We start from the raw sequence: 24268 nt of genomic DNA, 5'->3' as shown, positions 1-24268 counted from the left end.
GGCGAAGTTACCCATGCAGTCCTGTATGGGCGCAGCACCCTCTGGTTCACCTCTGCCACCCTCTGGTTCATCACTGCCACCCTCTGGTTCACCAATGCCACCCTCTGGTTCACCCCTGCCACCCTCCGGTTCACCCCTGCCACCCTCTGGTTCACCACTGCCACCCTCTTGTTCACCACTGCCACCCTCTGGTTCAGCACTGCCACTCTCTGGTTCAACCCTGCCACCCTCTGGTTCAACACTGTCACCCTCTGGTTCACCACTGCCACCCTCTGGTTCACGACTGCCGCCCTCTGGTTCATCACAGCACCTCTGGTTCACCACTGCCACCCTCTGGTCAACCACTGTCACCCTAAGGTTCAGCACTACCACCCTCTGGTTCACCCATGCCACCCTCTGGTTCACCACTGCCACCCTCTGGTTCATCACAGCACCCTCTGGTTCAGCACTGTCACCCTCTGGTTCACCACTGCCACCCTCTGGTTCACGACTGCCACCCTCTGGTTCATCACAGCACCTCTGGTTCCCCACTGCCACCCTCTGGTTAACCACTGTCGCCCTCTGGTTCAGCACTACTACCCTCTGGTTTACCACTGCCATTCTCTGGTTCACCACTGCCACACTCTGGTTCACCCATGCCACCCTCTGGTTCCCCACTGCCACCCTCTGGTTCACCCCTGCCACCCTCTGGTTCACCCCTGCCACCCTCTGGTTCACCCCTGCCTCCCTCTGGTTCACCACTGCCACCCTCTGGTTGAGCACTGCCACTCTCTGGTTCACCCCTGCCACCCTCTGGTTCACGACTGCCACCCTCTGGTTCATCACAGCACCTCTGGTTCACCACTGCCACCCTCTGGTTAACCACTGTCACCCTCTGGTTCAGCACTGCCACCCTCTGGTTCAGCACTGACACCCTCTGATTCAACCCTGCCATCCTCTGGTTCACCACAGCCACCGTCTGGTTCATCACAACACCCTCTGGTTCACCACTGCCACCCTCTGGTTCAGCACTGTCACCCTCTGGTTCACCACTGCCACCCTCTGGTTCACGACTGCCACCCTCTGGTTCATCACAGCACCTCTGGTTCACCAACCACTGCCACCCTCTGGTTAACCACTGTCACCCTCTGGTTCAGCACTGACACCCTCTGGTTCACCACTGTCACCCTCTGGTTCAGCACTGCTACCCTCTGGTTCACCACTGCCATTCTCTGGTTCACCACTGCCACCCTCTGGGTCACCCATGCCACCCTCTGGTTCTCCACTGCCACCCTCTGGTTCACCCCTGCCACCCTCTGGTTCACCCCTGCCACCCTCTGGTTCCCCACTGCCACCCTCTGGTTCACCCCTGCCACCCTCTGGTTCACCCCTGCCACCCTCTGGTTCACCCCTGCCTCCCTCTGGTTCACCACTGCCACCCTCTGGTTGAGCACTGCCACTCTCTGGTTCACCCCTGCCACCCTCTGGTTCACGACTGCCACCCTCTGGTTCATCACAGCACCTCTGGTTCACCACTGCCACCCTCTGGTTAACCACTGTCACCCTCTGGTTCAGCACTGCCACCCTCTGGTTCAGCACTGACACCCTCTGATTCAACCCTGCCATCCTCTGGTTCACCACAGCCACCGTCTGGTTCATCACAACACCCTCTGGTTCACCACTGCCACCCTCTGGTTCAGCACTGTCACCCTCTGGTTCACCACTGCCACCCTCTGGTTCACGACTGCCACCCTCTGGTTCATCACAGCACCTCTGGTTCACCAACCACTGCCACCCTCTGGTTAACCACTGTCACCCTCTGGTTCAGCACTGACACCCTCTGGTTCACCACTGTCACCCTCTGGTTCAGCACTGCTACCCTCTGGTTCACCACTGCCATTCTCTGGTTCACCACTGCCACCCTCTGGGTCACCCATGCCACCCTCTGGTTCTCCACTGCCACCCTCTGGTTCACCCCTGCCACCCTCTGGTTCACCCCTGCCACCCTCTGGTTCCCCACTGCCACCCTCTGGTTCACCCCTGCCACCCTCTGGTTCACCCCTGCCACCCTCTGGTTCACCCCTGCCTCCCTCTGGTTCACCACTGCCACCCTCTGGTTGAGCACTGCCACTCTCTGGTTCACCCCTGCCACCCTCTGGTTCACGACTGCCACCCTCTGGTTCATCACAGCACCTCTGGTTCACCACTGCCACCCTCTGGTTAACCACTGTCACCCTCTGGTTCAGCACTGCCACCCTCTGGTTCAGCACTGACACCCTCTGATTCAACCCTGCCATCCTCTGGTTCACCACAGCCACCGTCTGGTTCATCACAACACCCTCTGGTTCACCACTGCCACCCTCTGGTTCAGCACTGTCACCCTCTGGTTCACCACTGCCACCCTCTGGTTCACGACTGCCACCCTCTGGTTCATCACAGCACCTCTGGTTCACCAACCACTGCCACCCTCTGGTTAACCACTGTCACCCTCTGGTTCAGCACTGACACCCTCTGGTTCACCACTGTCACCCTCTGGTTCAGCACTGCTACCCTCTGGTTCACCACTGCCATTCTATGGTTCACCACTGCCACCCTCTGGGTCACCCATGCCACCCTCTGGTTCTCCACTGCCACCCTCTGGTTCACCCCTGCCACCCTCTGGTTCACCCCTGCCACCCTCTGGTTCCCCACTGCCACCCTCTGGTTCATCACAGCACCCTCTGGTTCACCCCTGCCACCCTCTGGTTCAGCACTGTCACCCTCTGATTCACCCCTGCCACCCTCTGGTTCACCCCTGCCACCCTCTGGTTCAGCACCGCCACCCTCTTGTTCAGCATTGTCACCCTCTGGTTCAGCACTGCCACCCTCTGGTTCACCACTGCCACTCTCTGGTTCACCACTGCCACCCTCTGGTTCACCCATGCCACCCTCTGGTTCCCCACTGCCACCCTCTGGTTCACCCCTGCCACCATTTGGTTCATCACTGCCACCCTCTGGTTCACCCCTGCCATCCTCTGGTTCACCCCTGCCACCCTCTGGTTCAGCACTGCCACCCTCTGGTTCAGCACTGTCACCCTCTGATTCACCCCTGCCACCCTCTGGTTCACCCCTGCCACCCTCTGGTTCAGCACCGCCTCCCTCTTGTTCAGCATTGTCACCCTCTGGTTTACCCCTGCCATCCTCTTGTTCATCACTGTCACCCTCTGGTTCATCACTTCCACCCTCTGGTTCACCACTGCCACCCTCTACCGAGACCTTTTGTGACGCAGCGGCAGCACAAAAGATGCGCCATGGTGCTGGGTATTAACAACGTGACGCATCTCTCTGTGAGATGCGTCACGTTGTAAAGCCCTGCGCCATCAGGAGGCGTTCCGACTCAGCCTCCTAAAAGTGGCTGAGTGAAATCTACAAGATTTCACTCAGTCACTTTTAGGCCAATGCTGCGTCAAAACCCTTTGCCTGCTTGAAGCAGGCGCAAGGCTTGATGCAGCATTGGGGAGATAGGGCACCCCCAGAGCATTGCTGGAGCTGCGTCGCAAGCGCGACGCAGCTCCAGCAATGCGCTGCTTTTACGGCACAGATGCGTGACGCATCTGTGCCGTTTTTGCCACATGGTGCGCCGCATTGTAAATGCGGCGCACCATGGGTGGCGGAGCTGCGGCGCACAATAACTGGCGCATCCCTGGGGATGCGCCAGTTATTGTAAATCTGCCCCTATACATTTAGCCAACGAGGGAGCACTTACTGATTAGACAGTAGAAAGTACTCCAGTTGAGTAGAGGTATTGCACAAAAAGGTGGCATCTTCGTGGACAAACATGCAGGGCGGGATTCATTCTGCCCCCTGTTAGACTCGTATTTTTGTGCCCTTCTGCCCTCTGTTATTCCCTTGTTTTTGTACCCTTCTGCCCTCTGTTAGACTCGTTTTTTGTGCCCTTCTGCCCTCTGTTAGACTCATTTTTGTGCCTTTCTGTCCCGTTAGACTCGTTTTTTGTGCCCTTCTGCCCTCTGTTAGACTTGTTTTTCCCTTGTTTTTCTGCCCTTCTGTCCTCTGTTAGACTGTTTTTTTGTGCCCTTCTGCCCTCTGTTAGACTCGTTTTTCCTTTGTTTTTCTGCCCTTCTGGCCTTTGTTAGACTCCTTTTTGTGCCTTTCTGCCCTCTGCATCACCACATCATCACTCAGCGCTACCCCAGCATCACTCAGCTCCACCACATTATCACTCAGCACCACCACATTAACACTCAGCACTACCACAGCACCACTCAGCACCACCACAGCATCACTCAGCACCACCACAGCATCACTCAGCACCACCACAGCACCACTCAGCACCACCACAGCATCACTCAGCACCACCACATCATCACTCAGCACCACCAAAGCATCACTCAGCACCGCCACAGCACCACTCAGCACCACTACAGCATCACTCAGCACCACAACAGCGTCACTCAGCACCACCACAGCACCACTCAGCGCCACCACAGCATCACTCAGCGCCACCACAGCATCACTCAGCGCCACCACATTATCACTCAGCACCACTACAGCACCACTCAGCACTACCACAGCATCACTCAGCACTACCACAGCGTCACTCAGCACCACCACAGCACCAATCAGCACCACCACAGCACCACTCAGTGCCACCACAGCATCACTCAGCACCACCACAGCATCACTCAGCACCTCCACATTATCACTCAGCACCACCACAGCACCACCCAGCACCACCACAGCATCACTCAGCACCACCACAGCATCACTCAACACCACCACAGCACCACTCAGCATAACCCCAGCATCACTCAGCACCATCCTAGTATCACTCAGCACCACCACAGCACCACTCAGCATCACCACAGCACCACTCAGCACCACCACAGCACCAATCAGCACCACCCCAGCATCAATCTGCGCAACCATTCAACAACAACTGGTTCAAATATGTTCTCTCAATGTTTCAAACTTTATTACAAATGTCACAAAAAGATGTTAATATTTCACTTCTGTTCTTGGATTTTCGTCACAATAAAATACACTGAACATAATCTTCACAAAAGTTATTTACAAAAGTTTAAGCTATTGCCATTATAAATTAAAATCACTTTTATTTAAGTATTAATTATTTAAAAATTAAAAGCCATTGTAATTTGTAATATCAATACAGTTAAGTCACGTAAATACAAAACATGCGAGACCTATTGCATTGCAAATGCTTGTTGGTACTTTGCCATCTACGAGATCTTTGCAATGTTTCAAAAAAGAGAAAGAGAGAGAGATAGAGAGTGAAAGGGAGCGAGAGAGAGAGTGAAAGAAAGAAAGAAAGAACGAAAGAAAGAAAGAAAAAAGAAAGAAAAGAGAGAGAGAAAGAAAGAAAGAGAGAGACAGACAGAGAAAGAGCAAGAAAGTGAAAGTGAAAGTGAAAGGGAGAGTGGGAACGAGAGGGAGAGAAAGAGAAAGAGAGAGTAAGAGAGAGAGGGGAGAGAAAGAAAGAAAGAAAGAAAGAAAGAAAGAAAGAAAGAAAGAAAGAAAGAAAGAAAGAAAGAAAGAAAGAAAGAAAGAAAGAAACAGGGAGTGAGAGAATGAGAGAGAAAGAAAGAGAGAGACAGCGAAAGAGCAAGAAAGTGAAAGAGAGAGAGAAAGAGAGAGAGAGACATGGAAAGAGAGAGAGAAAGAGAGAAAGACACAGAGAGAGAGAGAGAGAGAGAGAGAGAGAGAGAGAAAGGATGAGAGAGAGAAAGAGAGGGAGAAAGAGGGAGAGTGAGAGAGAAAGAAAGAAAGAGAGAGAAAGAGAGAGCGAGAAAGAAAGGATGTGAAAGAGAGAAAGGGAGAGAAAGAGAGGGAGAGAAAAGAGGAGAGAGGGAGAGAGAAAGAGAGAACGAGAGAGAGAAAGAAAGAGACAGAGAAAGAGCAAGAAAGTAAAAGAGAGAGAGAAAGAGAGAGAGAGACATGGAAAGAGAGAGAGAAAAAGAGAAAGACACACAGAGAGGGAGAGAGAGAGAGAGGATGAGAGAGAGAAAGAGAAAGAGAGAGAGAAAGAGGGAGAGTGAGAGAGAAAGAAAGTGAGAGAAAGAGAGAGCGATAAAGAGAGGATGTGAGAGAGAGAAAGAAAGAGAGGGAGATAGAGAGAAAGAGAGAGAGAACGACCGAGAAAGAAAGAGATAAGCAGAGAAAGAGGAAGAACTTGAAAGAGAGAGAGAAAGATAAATAGAGCAAGAAAGGAGAGGAGGAGAGTGATAGATAGAGAGAAAGAGAGAGAAAGAGAGGGAGGGAGAGAGAGACCGGATCTCTGAAGGGCCAGATTCCTGAGTTGCCTCTACAGAACATACAGCTTTTTATTTTTAGCAAAATGCATATGAAAATTGTGCTGTAAAGGTCTCTTTTAGTTTAACCCCTCCTGACAACTCAAAATGGGTGTATTTGCCATCCTCTCCCTTCTTCCTGTTTTTTTATATCTGTAAGTGCTTCCTGATGAGGTTTAATTCCTGGGACAGGTGCCTTGTTGCCTACTTGTAACTTTTCTCTGACCCTGCTTCAAGGGTCAGAGCAGGGTCAGAGAATAGTTGCAAGTAGGCAACGAGGCGCCAGGAAGCACTTAGCAGCAGGTGCCCAAGTTGAAGTTAATTTCTTTGTAACCCTTTTGTAAAAGGTTACAAAGAAATTAGGTTCAACTTTTGCACCTGCTGCTGTAACCCTTGCTTGGCTGAAAATTCGTCCCCGCCGATTCGCGGATTTTACCGCGATTTCGTGAGATTCGCGGATCGCGAAATTGCGGAAAATCCGCAAATTTGCCCGCGAAACGGATTTTTCGCCCACCCTTAGTAAATGATGATTCAGTAAATACCGAATCGGTAAATGATGATTCGGTAAATACCGAATCGGTAAATACCGATTTGTTATTTACCGCATAGGTAAAAAAGCCTCCTACATAGGAAAAGTCTATTACCGGTCGATAACGGCCGAATTCGGCTGTTATCGACCGGTAATAGCTTACCTACATCAAGCCCCTAGTTCTTTGTTAAGGACAGCATTCTCTGTATATTACCATGTTTTGGGGGGAAACTACGATTTGCTTGTATTCAGCATCGCTTCCCGTGATGGGTTGCAGTCTTTCCTGGTGTCCCAGTCCTGCCAAGACACTCCTTTCCTTTTTTCTTCCCCCCTCTCCCTGCCTTGTTCTAAACAAGCATTTGCAATGCAATAGGTCTCGCATTAGGAAAGCTTGAGCTATTGGTAGTGTAAATGACCAATTTTTTATTTATGTGTTGGTTTTGTAAATAGCTAAATTATTAGCTTTGTCATTTACAATGCCAATAGTTATAACTTTCGCAAATATGACACCTATAGCATTTGTAAAGCAATATGGGTTGTATTTACATGACTTAGATATATTGATATTACAAATAAAAATGTGTATTTTAACTTACCAATGATTAATATCCCATGTATCTTTGTTTTATGATATATTGTAATAACGATACACTGTTGAATACACTAATGTAAATGTAAATGTGGGTGTACTTGTAAAGCGCACTACGACTCCAAGGAGTATCTAGGCGCTGAAGACCGCTGGGGAACCCGTCCTGGTTTTCCCTGTGAGATTGTCCCTTTCTGGGTGTCTCCAAGGTGAAACCAAGCATCCCCGGCGTCTGTGGGGGCCGTTGTAGAGATGAGGCAAGCTTAATGCTCAGAGTTGCAGAGTGTGTTCCCTGGTTAGAGTAGGCACCGAGGCGAGAATTATCGAGTCCGCTGACCCTGGTCCACGACCCTGCCGCGTCGGGAATTGAACCCTGGTCCCGGGCCGTTCTCTGCTTACAGGTCTGCCGCCTCTAACCAGTGAGCCACACAATACATTTGACTACTCAAATAGTTCGAACAAATCGGGGTAGTTAAGCCTATCCATAGACACATATATTTACATTAGTGTTTTAACACTGTTTTAGTTAAAATAATGTAATATTGCTATTGAGATCACAAACTTTTATTGTTTCAAGGCATAATGTTATACTTGTCCAACACCTTATTCGAAAGCATTTTCATATTGTAAACACTCGTCGGGTGTTATACATATATTTCACAAATAAATATATTATTTAATGGGTCTGACCCTCATGTTTTGTCATTTTGTGTCAAACTTTCCACATTCATCCCTCCATACAAATGCCAATAAGGAGAACTCAGACAGTACCTGCATTTCAGTGCCAGACCACCCTCACTGCAACTCTGCCAGGCTGTCTACGAGCAGCCGTTTACAGTCAACTGACTCCTCCTAGTACCCAGCTGAGCGACTGAGCCTGGCTGGACGTTGGTGTGATTACACCAGAAGCATTCCGAAGCGGATATGACGTCAGCGTGTAGTTGCATGATGGGTGATTGGCTGTAAACCTGGCGTGAGTGACCATCCAAGAAAGTGCACACGTCGCCATCAGCGATGGTTGCTGCGGTAGAAAGTGACATGTAGTACTTAATAAGTAATATTTAGGTTTAGGTGTCCCTATTGTTTCGTTTTTATGAAGCACATTATAAGCGCGGTACGTTTTCCGGAGGGTGAATTTCTAACTAAACCAAGCGACCGTAAAACAGCGTCAGAGTCTCTTCAGTGTAGGAGTCGGTTCTAAAATGCGGGGCTAATATTTTAGAATGGCGAGGGTGGTCTTAGAGCTGAGGACTCGAGGTAAGCGCACCGCCATGTTGGATTGGGGGTTGTTTTCGCTTTATTCGAGTCTGTTCTGCTGACTGTACTCTCAGGAGAAGCGCAGCAATCCAAAACCCGGAAGTGGGCATGGCAGAACGGAAGTGTCGTGGAAGAAACAGCTTCTTGAAGTAAACACGCCACCAGCCCCTATCTGTGCCACTGTTAGTACTGAGGGCGATCTAAAGGGGCATGCAGGTAAGTGACCAGCAGGACTCTGCCCCGGAACAGCATGGGTGTCAAGCCCCACAATGCACCTCCGAAGGCGGCGGGTGTGTGTGTGTGTGCAGGGGGGGCTGGCTGTGTGTGTGTGCGCCGTTACTGCATGCGAGCCAAGCAAAAGCAGGGGCTGTGTGTGCGTGTATATGTAAGCGCGTGTGCGCAAGGGCATCTCAGAAGCGCGTCCACAGACCTCAATCGGCGCATGCCCCGGTCTGTCCCACTTGGCAGGCTAGTCCATAACAATAGATCTCGCTGGCGACAGCGCTTTCGTGCTGCATCACCAGCGAGACCTAAAAAGACACAGACTTATTGGGATGGCACAAAGGTATGTTCTGGGAGGTAGGAACGTAGGGGTCCATAGTTAGGGGGAGCTCCGTAATTACCAGCCCAACCCAAAGCGCTTTCAATTGGGCCGTTTGGAGGATCAAATAGTGGCACTGGGTTAGGAAATCATCCTTGACCTGGCAAACCAGGTTGATTCCAATGTCTACCTCTTCTCTGCCTCCCATTCTTTGGTATTCACCATCAGAATCTGATGACGTACGCTTCCGTGAGGGCCTGTCTGAACTTGATGTGGTACAAAAGGGGGTGGTGATGGATGGAGCATCTGACTCAATCAAACACTAACACCCAGTCAAAAGATCTGGGTTTAATCCATCACCGTTCTTTAGCCCACTCTGCCACCCCAGTTCTGACATGGCTGTATGCAAATCAGTCTGACCCTGTACCTCATGGGAACAGTCCAGCCCGAACTGCCAAGCCATGTCTTCCCTGGACCGGAAACAAGCTTCCGAGGACCGGTTTCTGGCATTCCAGCCGTTTTCAGCCCGGCTTGCTTGAATCCAGTGGCAAAGTGAGCAAGGGACTCACGTCTGAGCATACCCTGCCACACTTATGGCGGCCAAAAGCGGTACAAAAGGGGGTGGTGATGGACGGAGCATCTGAATCAATCAAACACTAACACCCAGTCAAAAGATCTGGGTTTAATTCATCACCGTTCTTTAGACCACTCTGCCACCCCAGTTCTGACATGGCTGTATGCAAATCAGTCTGACCCTGTACCTCATGGGAACAGCCCAGCCCGAACTGCCAAGCCATGTCTTCCCTGGACCGGAAACAAGCTTCGAGGACTGGTTTCTGGCATTCCAGCCGTTTTCAGTCCGGCTTGCTTGAATCCAGTGGCAAAGTGAGCAAGGGACTCACGTCTGAGCATACCCTGCCACACTTATGACAGCCAAAAGCGGTACAAAAGGGGTTGGTGATGGACGGAGCATGTTAGACGGGGACCTGGAGGGTCGGCCGAGCACAGTGATCGCACAGACAGGTAACTTCCCCCCCACAGATGGACACCACACAAAGATCAGGGTAACACCTTTTATAGGCACTTCTGGTAGTAGAGTGGTACGATACAAGGCGATCAGGACACGATGATCCTCTCAATTCTAGTCTCTAGTAAGGGAAGGGGGTAGCGGGACAGTCTTGGTACCCACGGGTACGGAAGTGTAACGGTGATAGCTCTCAATCCTCGAGCTCGGTGTTCGGATGGGTCAGCCCGCGGCAGCGCCGGCAGGTCCCGAAGAGGTCGTAGGTGGCAACGGGCCGCGGCAGCGCCAGCAGGTCCCAACGAGGATGAAGGTTACAACGGGCCGCGGCAGCGCCAGCAGGTCCCACGAGAATGCAGGTTGCAACGGGCCGCGGCAGTGCCAGCAGGTCCCACGAGGATGAAGGTTACAACGGGCCGCGGCAGCGCCAGCAGGTCCCACGAGGATGAAGGTTGCAGAGGGCCGCGGCAGCGCCAGCAGGTCCCACGAGGATGAAGGTTGCAGAGGGCTCCGGACCCTCGCTCTTGGAGGTCGGGAGGTCCGGGATGAGGGAGTCCAGACACCCAGCAGGGGGGTGGAGCCAGCGCCCGAGGAGGCTGGGGGTGCTCGGCACCTGGCGGGGGAGAGCCATCGACACGTCTTACTCCCATTGACCTGCCAAGTGGTCCGTTCACCTCCTGGGTGGAGGGTGGTGCCGGGATGTCGGGGCCTGGCCAGGCCCAGGGTTGGGGTCGGGCTGAGGCCGCGCGGCCGCGTGGTGCCGTGTCCAAGATGGCGGCTGGGCCGGGCAATGGTGCTGACGGTGGCCCGGGCCCTGTCCTGCGGGGAGGGAGCGAGCCCTTCATGTGGCCTGTCCAACAGAGCATCTGAATCAATCAAACACTCACACCCAGTCAAAAGATCTGGGTTTAATCCATCACCGTTCTTTAGCCCACTCTGCCACCCCAGTTCTGACATGGCTGTATGCAAATCAGTCTGACCCTGTTCCTCATGGGAACAGTCCAGCCCGAACTGCCAAGCCATGTCTTCCCTGGACCGGAAACAAGCTTCCGAGGACCGGTTTCTGGCATTCCAGCCATCTTCAGCCCGGCTTGCTTGAATCCAGTGGCAAAGTGAGCAAGGGACTCACGTCTGAGCATACCCTGCCACACTTATGGCGGCCAAAAGCGGTACAAAAGGGAGTGGTGATGGACGGAGCATCTGAATCAATCAAACACTCACACCCAGTCAAAAGATCTGGGGTTAATCCATCACCGTTCTTTAGCCCACTCTGCCACCCCAGTTCTGACATGGCTGTATGCAAATCAGTCTGACCCTGTGCCTCATGGGAACAGTCCAGCCCGAACTGCCAAGCCATGTCTTCCCTGGACCGGAAACAAGCTTCCGAGGACCGGTTTCTGGCATTCCAGCCGTCTTCAGCCCGGCTTGCTTGAATACAGTGGCAAAGTGAGCAAGGGACTCACGTCTGAGCATACCCTGCCACACTTATGGCGGCCAAAAGCGGTACAAAAGGGGGAGGTGATGGACGGAGCATCTGAATCAATCAAACACTCACACCCAGTCAAACGATCTGGGTTTAATCCATCACCGTTCTTTAGCCCACTCTGCCACCCCAGTTCTGACATGGCTGTATGCAAATCAGTCTGAACCTGTGCCTCATGGGAACACTGAGGTACTGGGTTTTTCAGAACCGGTACTGATCCGGTAACCCAGCGGTCCCAGGGACAACACCCAAAGACCTCGAGTACTTTCCTGATTCAGAAACAGTAACCAGAGTCTTCTAGGTGAAGTCAAAGATCGAATTTATTGGCTGCAACCAAGTAACAGGCGTCCTAGAAGTAAAACAACACAGGATGTATATTCTCAGGAGACTGCTCAATCTTCCAAAGCCAGGCTTCTCTTTTTATACAAAATATTAAGCTTCAGGCAAACATTCTTAGATTTACAGTAGACTATTCACATATTTTCACCACAAAGGAAAAGCAGAGTCATGATGACAAGCCCACATTTCAGTTCGTCCAGCCCACAACAAATTACCGGGCAAGGCCCAACATTTTTCATCAGATATCAGTGGACCCCCAATAAAACCGGGCACCTCCTCATCATAAAGCAAGTGAGAGAGAAAAGAGCAGGGGCAGGTGTGAGCAAGATTAGGCAGGGTGTGTGTGCGATGAAAAGGGTTTATGGCATGTTGTGCCTTGATGCTATCTCGTTCGGCCACTGGGAGAGGAACTGACCAAACAGGTTTGGCCTGGGGCAATGGTTCCAGCTTGCCTAGGTCACAGAAAAGTCAATTAAGGTGTACGTGTCCTTTGATATCGAATTTGGCTTGTAGTTATAAGCCTATGTGAGGGCAAGTCACAAAATGGCTGCCGTACACAAAATGGGAGCCAAGGGTTCAGGACGGAAATGACGATTTCGAGGTGAAATAGTCACTCTAATATAGCGTAAATGCTTGTACATAGTGTACTAGCCATTCTCAGTCTTTTGATCTAAAAATCGTCGTGCTACGACAAAGTTTATTACACGAGTCCAGAATTTTCAGAACCACAAACCCTCCTTTTGCCCTTACATAGCCAATTTAACCTAATCTCATGCTAATCTGAGTCCAGGTCTATATTCCTAAAGTCATTGAGATGTTGCTGTAACATCATTCTAGTACTTAGTTCGTCTTTTGATACAGGCTTCCTTACACATGATGTAGCACAGAGGCCACATATTGCAGGTGCACACTGCACGCACAGACAGAACAGGAAAAGAATGGCTAAAACCATCCCAATGACCATCAGAATTTTCGATCCCCAGCTGGAAATCAGTTCCCAGAACCATCCCATTAAAGACCAATCTCCTTTATCCACATGAATAGATTCGGAAATCTTATGCAGTTTGGAGATGGCCTGGTACACTGTTGGAGCGTTATCTGGGATGAAAACACACCAACTCGATTGGATCAATTTACATACCCCACCTCGGTCTGCAAGTATGACATCTAATGCGACCCTGTTCTGAAGGGTCATAAGACGATCCGACTGGAGCTCAGCAGTCAAGTTACTAAGGGCACCAGCAGTTTCAATTACGGTGGACTCAACCACCCTTGTCAATTGCCTTATGTTCCTGCTGTTAACCATGGGTCCCCAGAACGACAGAAAACCCTTAACGAAGTCCCCAAATTCTTGTCCTGCAGTGTCTTCTTTACTCAAGACACCTCTAACTACACTTGTCTTGTGGTAATCTGCGCTGCTGTGTAGGTGGGAGGCAACGGGAACGAAACAAAACATGTGCCCGAAAAGTCAGGGGGCAACCATGTATAGGCTCTATCATGGCAGATGAAATATGTACCCTTAGCTGCTAAGAACGCAGGGGAAGTCTGAGACCCAAAAACATATGTCTCAGTACAGATACTCTTCCCTAGCTGAGCTCTGGGATTCTTGCCATTACCTTGCAGACATAGGTGACCCTGATGGGGTACAATCCAAATCGGGGAAGATCTCTTAGCTTGCTGCTTCACACTCAGAGTAGCTCCATATCCGGTCACGTTCCATCCTGTATATGCAAGTGTCTCATCTTCCAGGGTAGTTTCATAAGAAATATCTTCCTTAATCATATCTACTATACCCTTAACTAGAGCACTATTCTTAGGATTGTCTTTTACAGAACGTAGGGGGTGGACTTCACGTGCGTAGATGAACATTGTTCTGTATACCCACACAGAACCATTATAGCTGAAAGGCAGGACCAGATAAGGGATACCTTTATCCGTTGTGTGAGGCATAAGACCACACACTCAACAGTTAGTCGTGTTCATTACAAGTTGGTTTTGGTGCAAGAGCTGAACAAAGGAGTTATTAATAAACTCTAACCTTCTAGCGGATTCATGTTCAGGAATGGGCTGGAAAGAATGGGAGGAAACAGTAGGAGGAGGAGGTGTAGGCGATGTAGTGGGTGCAAATGTTACTCGAAAAGAGAATAAAACATATCCTATTAAAAATATCATCACACTGAATAACATGAAAATGCACAATATCAAAAAGCTCTTCTTTGTCATCATTTTACATATTCTGTTTTTAAAGTTCATTTCCTTGGCAGGTCTCTCCATCTCGAAAAACTCCAACCTCTATACAATGCTGCCCGCGATGGGAGGTTGTTTCTGCTAAGGAATGCTTCTGTCAGTCCAGGGCAACTCCCTTAGACCAACCAGAACTGTCGACCTAACGTCGTCAGCTGCACCCCAAAGACTTTGGGCAATCGTGGCCCTAGCAGGGGAACCCGGATGGCGGTTCGAAAAACAAAAATAAGCAAGTTTCTCAGATGGGAGAGCTGCGCTTTCAAAAATAGTACTTGGAGGAAAAAACAACACACTTTTATTAGTTCGTATTTCTCGGCCTCAGATTATACCGTTGTTTTCCTGGTATTGTATGGTCTCGGAACAAGAGTTCAGGTTCTGTAGTGTCCAATCGAACTGACGGTGATGCAGCTGGTTGCAAAATTTTATCACTCTCTTGTTCAGTAATTGTTCCTTTTACACGTGCATCACTGAAAGGCAGAAAACGTGGCACAGTTTCAGTCTCTGAGTCGGCGACACCCTCCTGGACCCACCGGTCATATGGCAGAGGCAAAGGGATCCTCTTGCAGTGGATCCCGTGGATCCAGTTTTTCTTCCCTTCCACTCGAACAGCTGATCTTGTGGAAAGAAGGACAAGGTGCTGTCCAGTCCACCTGGGCTGGTCGTTCTTTGTTCGCTGGAAGTTCTTCACGAGAACCCAGGATCCAGGGTTGATGGGATGACCTGGAGTTTCAGAGACCGGAGGCAGGGTGTCATGGACCTGTTGGTGTAAAACACGCAATTTAGCCGTCAATTCGTACAGATAGTCAAGCAAAACAGGGTGTTCGATTTCACTGAACTTTGTGGGCCTTGGCACTCCCCATGTGTTGGCCGGGCGGCCGGAAACTATTTCATATGGACTAAGTCCCACTCGCGAATGCACAGTCATTCTGGTGGATAGGAGTGCTAAGGGTAGAGCATCAGGCCATTTAAGACCTGTGCTAGCTTGAATTTTGGCCAGTTTTAACTTAAGCGTGCCATTGTAGCATTCTACTAGTTCAGCTAATTGGGGGTGATTTGCAGCGTGAAACTTCTGATGAATGCCTAGCCCTTCACATACTTTCTTCATCACTCGGCCCACAAATTCACTCCCATTGTCACTCCAGACCATTCTAGGCATTCCAAATCTAGGGAAGAATTCTTTCACAAGGGCTTTAGCTGTGGACAAGGCAGTATTGTCCTTTAGGGGATATGCTTCTACCCATCTTGAGAAGGCACAAATAACAACGAGTACGTATTTTAAGTTGTTGCACCTCTCCTTGTGGATGAAATCTAGCTGCAAAACCTCGAGCGGATACGTAGGAGGCGCAAAATGACCAGCTGGAGTTGGGGTTCCCCTACCAGGATTGTGTTTCAGACACACCATGCAATTCTTGACCACATTCTCTGCACACTTAGGAATTCCTGCATTTTGCCATACTGGAGCCAACAACTTGCAAATCCCTTTCACGCTGATATGAGCCATTCCATGAGCCATTGTAACCACTGCAAGCACGTACGCATCGGGTAGCAACCATCTCTGATGCTCTGACAATTCAACCCAACAACCATTTGCATCCATTCTACCCGTGCTTTCTCTCCACATGTTCAACTCTTTCTCTGTAGCCTCAGCTTGAATGGACTTCACACTCTCTATCGTGTCTTCACACATTCCAACATCACCAACCCATCTTGCAGGGCCTGCAACATACATTCGGCTCATCACATTCCTCGCAGTTTCTTTCGCGATTTCGTCAGCAAATTCATTTCCACGACCAACATCATCAGTCACCTTCTTGTGAGCACTACATTTCACAATCGCCACTTGCAGAGGCAAGGTCAGTGATTCAAGAAGCTCATTCACCAGCTGACCATGCTGAATCTTAGCTCCATGCGAAGTCAGGAACCCACGTTCTTTCCACAATCGTCCAAAACTGTGAGCCACACCAAATGCATACTGGCTGTCGGTGTAGATGGTCACTTTCATTCCTTTCGACAACACACATGCTTGTGTAAGTGCAATCAACTCTGCTGCTTGAGCTGAATTATGTGGAATACGTGCAGCTTCAACAATCGTATGCAAAGTCGTGACAGCATATGCTGCAGTCGTATCACCATTCAGAAGCTTGAAGCATGAACCATCCACCCATAATGTACCATCACATTTCGCAAGAGGAGTATCCTGTAGATCTACTCTCCCTTTCGTTTCTTCTTCTGTTCTAAGAAAACAATCATGCTGTTCTGAAGCATCTAATTCCTCTACACTCGGCAACAACGTAGCTGGGTTGAGAGTGTTGCATCTTTTTATGTGCACATGACTCGCTAACAATGTCAACTCGTAACCTGACAATCGAGCACTAGTTAAGTGCTGTGTCTTGGTTCTGTTTAACAACGTGTCTACTGCATGCGGGACCATTACAACTAGCGTGTTATTCATCACTAGACCAGCAGACTGTCGAATAGAAACAGCTGCTGCCGCTGTTGCTCTTAAACAACTCGGCAATGCTTTAGCTACCGGATCCAAAGTCGACGAAAAATATGCACATGGACGCTGCTTGTCTCCAAACAACTGTGTCAACACTGATAATGAACAACCTTCTTTCTCATGGACATACAATGTAAAGGCTTACTGTAGTTGGGGGTACCCAACACAGGAGCCGAACATAATGCTGTGCGCAATTCAGAAAAACTTTTCTGACACTCTTCAGACCAAGGAACGGGATTGGGTGTATCTTTACACGTTAATGCCACCAAAGGTTTTGCCAACAAGGAAAAATTTGGTATCCATTGTCTACAGTACGATGTAATACCCAAGAAAGCACGCACTTCTCTCTGTGTTCTTGGCACACTCAATTTCGCTATTGCCTGAATTCTTTCTGGGGTTAGTTTCCTTCTCTCCTTCGATAAGAGATGACCTAAGTAGGTCACTTCTTGTCGACAATATTGCAATTTGGAAAGTGACACCTTGTGATGCAAATCACACAGATGACGCAACAATGACAATGTGACTTTTTTACAGATTTCCTCAGTATCTGCAGCGACAAGCAAATCATCAACGTACTGTACAAGGGTAGCACCATCAGGTAAAACAATCATATCAAGCAGTGTCTTTAGAGCTTGACTATATATTGATGGACTTTCACAGTAGCCCTGGGGAGCGCGTTTAAAGCGGAAGCTTCGACCTCCTAAACTGAAGCCAAAAATATCCCTACTCTCCTCGGCAATCGGGATGCTGAAGAAGGCATTCTTCAAGTCAATCACCGAAAAGCAGTTGGCAGAAGCTGGAATCATAGTCAATAGGGCAGTAATATCAGGGACAACTGGAAATTGTGGCACAATGATCTTATTGACCTCTCTCAGATCAATCACAAATCTGTAAACAGGTGGCTGGGATGGGTCAGTTAGTTTCAAAACAGGCAGAACAGGGCTATTGCAAACGTTGCCTCTTGTTTTTTCAATCACATCTTTTTCAATCAGATTGTAAACGATCGCTAGCAAGGCTTTTTCACCTTCACTAGAAATTTTATATTGGGGAATGCGTGGCATTTTAACATTGGCTTTCAATGTTACAACATATGGTGGTATTTCCAAAAGACCCACATCGTTAGGACCAGTAGGCCAGAGAATATCAGGAAGAAACGACAATTCTGTTGGAAGTTTGTCCTTTGACAAATACATTGGAGAAACCACTTTCTTACCCAGTGTAAGTTGTACTCCCGAAGGAGAACAGTACAAAGTCGCATTCTATCTTTTTAACAGATCCAATCCCAACAAATTTTCACCACAACCTGTTGTCGGAATAAGGGGTGCTTCAAATTCACAAGGACCAACAGAAAGGGACATAGGACTAGAAATCGGGTTCCTAACCGGGGTGCCAGAAAAACCTACAGAAACATTCATTTCGCCAGACAAAGGTGCGCCAGGGAGTTTTGAGTGCATAATAGAACTCTTTGTAGCACCAGTATCCAACAGAAAAGGTCCTGACACACCTGATGTAATCACCTCGACGTAGGGTCCACTCTGATCTACTGGAACTGAAACAACTCCCTATCTTTGTCTATGGCTGTCCTAGCAATCATTACCTTCCATATGCTCATCTTCTGCATAGTAATCATCAGCATAGTACTGAGCTGTCCTACCAGACGCGTTATTCTGCTGATCGAACCTATTCATTGAATTCTGAGGCGGAAGAGACTGTGTGTTCTGGGGGAAATTTCCACGTCCTCTACCTCTAGACGCTTGTTGAACACCACGACCTCTAACACCAGAAGCGCCATTTGTACGCTGTAAAAAGATAGGACAACTATACTTGAAATGACCCTCTTCCTTACAATAGGAACACTGATTGGGACCTACAGGGTCACGTGGTTGAGTATACTCGACTCTTTGCGAGTTCCTCTGATACTGTTGAGGCTGCTGATAGTTATTCTGATAATTACTCTGACCACCATTATTCTGGCCACCACCACCACGTGGCGGATACGCTTGCTGTAGCAGGACCTTCGTCTTCAACTCTTTAGTTTTCTTTTCTGCTCTGTCTTTCTCATCTTTGTCTCGATTTCCGTAGTACTGTGCAGTAGCCAATATCTGTGCTGAAGAGGAAACTGCCCAAGAACTCTCTGAATCCTTCAATTTCTTACACAACTCTGGAAGCAGATTGTGCACGAACTTATCGACGAATAGTCGCTGACCACCTTCTGTACTCATATCTTGACCACTGTGGTCGACAAACGTCTCTTCAAACCTGGTCAAGAAATCTGACACCGTTTCATCTTTCTTCTGCTTACATGCAGACAATTTATCCCAGTTTACTCGCATGGCAGGCATTATAGTTTTCATGTAATCAATGTTCCTACCAGGGAGTTCTGTTACTAAAGGCTCGGGTTTAGCACCACCAATTTGTCGGGCATCCGCAGCCGTAATATTAGCCCATGAGTCACGTAACTCCTGATCATGATCTGCATGACGAATCTTTCCCCATAAAGGCTGTGGAACAACATTCCCAAACAACATATCGATATCGGCTAAATTCATAATGCATGAACCTGCAGTCTGTGACAATTCCTTGTAATACCCTGCAGGATTCTTACGGGGATCAGGCAATGTCTGTTTAAGGGCCAAAACTTCAGCTCGCTTCCATGGAACATGTACCCACACACGCTGAAAGTGTGCTGGTATAGCTGGGGGAACATTATTATGACCAGCTGCTACTTCTTCCCTCCATACTGGAGGAACTTCTCTCATGGGATATTGTCTCGCCTTCTTCTTGACAGAAGAATCAGACTCAAACAACGACTTGGAAACACCTTCGGTCCTAAGTGACAACAACGTCGCAACTGCTTTCCTAACATCTGAACCCACAATCGCGCCTTTTGAAAACTCGAACCGTACATGGCTCAACTCGGGCGGATTAGAGTCCAAATCATTTTCCTCTAAATCTTCACATAGAAAAACACACATTTTCTCAAAAACGTATCTCTGCTTTGATGCTTCCCACTGATGGAAGACATGCATAACAGATTCTAGACCATATTTAGTCGGTTCGGTCATCCATTTATGTGCCAAATAATTCAACGTTTCCTTCTCCCTAGAATCAGGCAGTTGACTACGCAACTGCTTACGCTCTGTGTCAGGGGTTACACTAGTTGCACCAAAGAGAGGATACAGAAAACTAGTGACAGTGCTAGTCACCCTTTGACGAACAGAGGGAGAATTCGAGGAAAAGACAAGCGGAAAAGCAGAATGAGTCAAGGCAGACGCAGAGGCAGTGTCAGAAGGAATACCAGAAGTGGGAGTCGATATAGTAGTTAAAGTTGTAGGAAGTAAAGAAAGAGCAGATGTAAAAGCCGGTGGCCCTTGAGGAGGCTGCACCGGAGGAGCAGGAGCCAGCTGAAGAACAGCTGGTGGCTGTGGAGGAGCAGGAGGCAATGCAACCACAGGTTGCGCAACTAAAGGTTGCGGAGGTGCCGTAGCATTCTGCGCATAGGGGGGTGGCGAACTCAAAAAATGCGACATTAGGGGATCTTTTTCAAGCTCTTTTGCTGCTTCTTGCTGAAGAGGCGGCAAAACTGGATAACATTTATCTATCACCATTTTACGTTGCCTGTGCAACTGCTCACTCATCTGTTCTTCTTCATTGTCTTTATACTGCATAGCAGCTTGCATTATCGAAATACCCCTTTCTCTCTTATTTTTCTTCGCTAATTTAATTTCCTTCTGTTTGGCCTCCTTACGCCATAGGCGGAAAGAGTCAAACATTGCCGGCCGGGCTTTCTTCTTGAAGAGTTTAACTTCAAGGTTATCTAAGACTTCTGTGTCAAAGCTACCATATTGGGGCCATTTTAGAACACCATCGTTTCTGGTATATTTAATCTATACTTCATTGTATGTGATGGGGCCTACTCCATGTTTCACATACAGTTCATATGTTGGAGTTCCAATCGGAGGAACCGGACACAAATCCTCCAATCGGGAATCCCTATTATTACAACCAAGACAAAACAAATTTGCAAACGAAGTCTGCTAAGACCAGGCATCTTCGCTCTCTAGTCTAGCTTCAAACTTCAAAGGATTATCGATTACGATATTTCTCGTGGATACACGAGTCCTTCGGCTTTGGCGCTTGCAAGTTCCAAATAAAGCGATCCCGAAGGGATACCCAAAACTAGGACCAACTAAGGACTGGGAGACGCTCCACTTATACTTAACTGAGGTATCGATGACGTCACCAGAAGACTCGTCTAGCGTTTCACTCTACCAAACATCAAGGGTCCAAATCAGGGCGATAGCCAGGGCAGCAGTCCTTCGTAGCCGCCGGGAAGCGGGGAACCTCGCAGCAAAGAGTTTCGGACCACGTCGACATGCAGGGGTCGATGAAGTGGTTGGCCTTGCTCCAGAATTTTCACACGAAGCTCCTCACGAACCTCTGGCTGGACCGGTACCGTTGGTATTGCCCCACTTGGGGCGCCAACTGAGGTACTGGGTTTTTCAGAACCGGTACTGATCCGGTAACCCAGCGGTCCCAGGGACAACACCCAAAGACCTCGAGTACTTTCCTGATTCAGAAACAGTAACCAGAGTCTTCTAGGTGAAGTCAAAGATCGAATTTATTGGCTGCAACCAAGTAACAGGCGTCCTAGAAGTAAAACAACACAGGATGTATATTCTCAGGAGACTGCTCAATCTTCCAAAGCCAGGCTTCTCTTTTTATACAAAATATTAAGCTTCAGGCAAACATTCTTAGATTTACAGTAGACTATTCACATATTTTTACCACAAAGGAAAAGCAGAGTCATGATGACAAGCCCACATTTCAGTTTGTCCAGCCCACAACAAATTACCCGGCAAGGCCCAACATTTTCATCAGATATCAGTGGACCCCCAATAAAACCGGGCACCTCCTTATCATAAAGCAAGTGAGGGAGAAAAGAGCAGGGGCAGGTGTGAGCAAGATTAGGCAGGGTGTGTGTGCGATGAAAAGGGTTTATGGCATGTTGTGCCTTGATGCTATCTCGTTCGGCCACTGGGAGAGGAACTGACCAAACAGGTTTGGCCTGGGGCAATGGTTCCAGCTTGCCTATGTCGCAGAAAAGTCAATTAAGGTGTACGTGTCCTTTGATATCGAATTTGGCTTGTAGTTATAAGCCTATGTGAGGGCAACTCACAAAATGGCTGCCGTACACAAAATGGAAGCCAAGGGTTCAGGACGAAAATTACGATTTCGAGGTGAAATCGTCACTCGAATATAGCGAAAATGCTTGTACATAGTGTACTAGCCATTCTCGGTCTTTTGATATAAAAATAGTTGTGCTACGACAAAGTTTATTACACGAGTCCAGAATTTTCAGAACCCCAGCAGTCCAGCCCGAACTGCCAAGCCATGTCTTCCCTGGACCGGAAACAAGCTTCCGAGGACCGGTTTCTGGCATTCCAGCCGTCTTCAGCCCGGCTTGCTTGAATCCAGTGGCAAAGTGAGCAAGGAACTCACGTCTGAGCATACCCTGCCACACTTATGGCGGCCAAAAGCGGTACAAAAGGGGGTGGCGATGGACGGAGCATCTGAATCAATCAAACACTCACACCCAGTCAAAAGATCTGGGTTTAATCCATCACCGTTCTTTAGCCCACTCTGCCACCCCAGTTCTGACATGGCTGTATGCAAATCAGTCTGACCCTGTGCCTCATGGGAACAGTCCAGCCCGAACTGCCAAGCCATGTCTTCCCTGGACCGGAAACAAGCTTCCGAGGACCGGTTTCTCGCATTCCAGCCGTCTTTAGCCCGGCTTGCTTGAATCCAGTGGCAAAGTTAGCAAGGGACTCACGTCTGAGCATAACCTGCCACACTTATGGCGGCCAAAAGCGGTACAAAAGGGGGTGGTGATGGTGATGTTTGATTTGTTCAAACGCTCCGTCCATCATCCCCTTTTGTATCGCTTTGTTCGCCCTAAGTGTGGCAGGGTATGCTCAGACGTGAGTCCCTTGTTCACTTGGCCACTGGATTCAAGATGTCCTGGCTGATGAGGATTATGAATCCGAAACCGGTCCCAGGATGCTTGTTTCCGGTCCAGGGAAGACATGGCTTGGCAGTTCGGGCTGGACTGTTCCCACGAGGCACAGGGTCAGACTGATTTACATATAGCCATGTCTGAACTGGGGTGGCTGAGTGAACTAAAGAATGGTGATGGATTAAACCCAGATCAGTTGACTGGGGGTGAGTGTTTGATTTGTTCAAACGCTCCGTCCATCATCCCCTTTTGTATCGCTCTGTCTGAACTTGAGGCAGGTTAGGGGAAAAAATCTTCATTTGGATATGGGTGAGTGGTCTTGTGTGAACATTTCTTAAGGTCTTTCTGGTATTTTGTTATATTTTCGCTGAGTCAGATAGTCCCTATATTCTGAGATTGCCTTGTTTGACTCCTCCAGTTTTTTCTAATATGTTGTTATACTCATGCATGCCTTCAAATTGCTTCACTAGTTTTTATCTGGGTCGTTAGGGCATCTGAGAGTCTTTTAGCAGTTTTTTTTATCAGGATCATCCAGTCTCTTGTGCACTTCCACACTACCGACCAGTCCTTCCTGAATTCTTTGTTTTCCAGAAAACTTATGTGCGTGTTTGTTACTATTAATCAATTGGGGGATGCATTTCCTCACAAATATTCAATCAGGGCTGTTCCATGAAGAAGTGTCTTGATCTGCCCTCTCTTAATTTCTAAAAAAGTAAGCCCTGAAGAGCGCCCCAGGGTAACAGATATGGGCAGAAACATGTTGGCAGATTATAGATGGGTTTGAGTCATTACTCTTGATACACCCATCCACGTTTGTCTTTTAGTCATACCTAGTTTCCTGCTGACTAAAGGTAACAACTTAAGAACACTAATTAATTTGTAATTCAATCTGGATCTCACTTTTTTGCTTTCTCTGGTAAGATTTATCTAAGAACTCCTTCCTTCCGGTACAGTCTTCGAGAAGGTTGAGTCTGCCCTGATGGCATTGTCCTACCAGGGAGTGGAGAGGATACCGATGATGAAGCAGGACATGTGTGAGCCACAAAGCAGCAGGTAGATATCCCAGGCCAGCTACTATTCAGACAGGGCACGCGATCCCTTTCAATGGCAGGAATCCTTCTTGTACACAACAGAGTCCTCTGGCAGTTTACACCACGCAGTTCCAAGTTCTCCGGTCCAGCGTCCCTGCAGCGTACCTCACCATTGGCTGAAGTGCGGCACCAGTAGGTATACTACAGTGTGTATTTGAAGTTGGGGGTGATTCAAAGGATCTCCATTTGTATCACTGATGTCTCCCCTAAATGCCAGTCCTGTCTACCATGAAGCTGTGGAATGTCGATCTTAATCTTTAGTGGGGCCATAATCTGGCTCCAGAGGCCAAGAGTCAAAACCTCTCCCTCCAATCTCTCCATCTAGAGCCGCAAATGGCAGAGGTCTGTAGTTATCTCGGGAAACATCCTTTACA

The sequence above is a fragment of the Lissotriton helveticus genome, chromosome 10 (genome assembly GCF_964261635.1).
Source record: "Lissotriton helveticus chromosome 10, aLisHel1.1, whole genome shotgun sequence".
In the NCBI taxonomy this organism is placed as follows: Eukaryota; Metazoa; Chordata; class Amphibia; order Caudata; family Salamandridae; genus Lissotriton; species Lissotriton helveticus.
Note: the sequence above shows the minus strand (reverse complement) of the source record.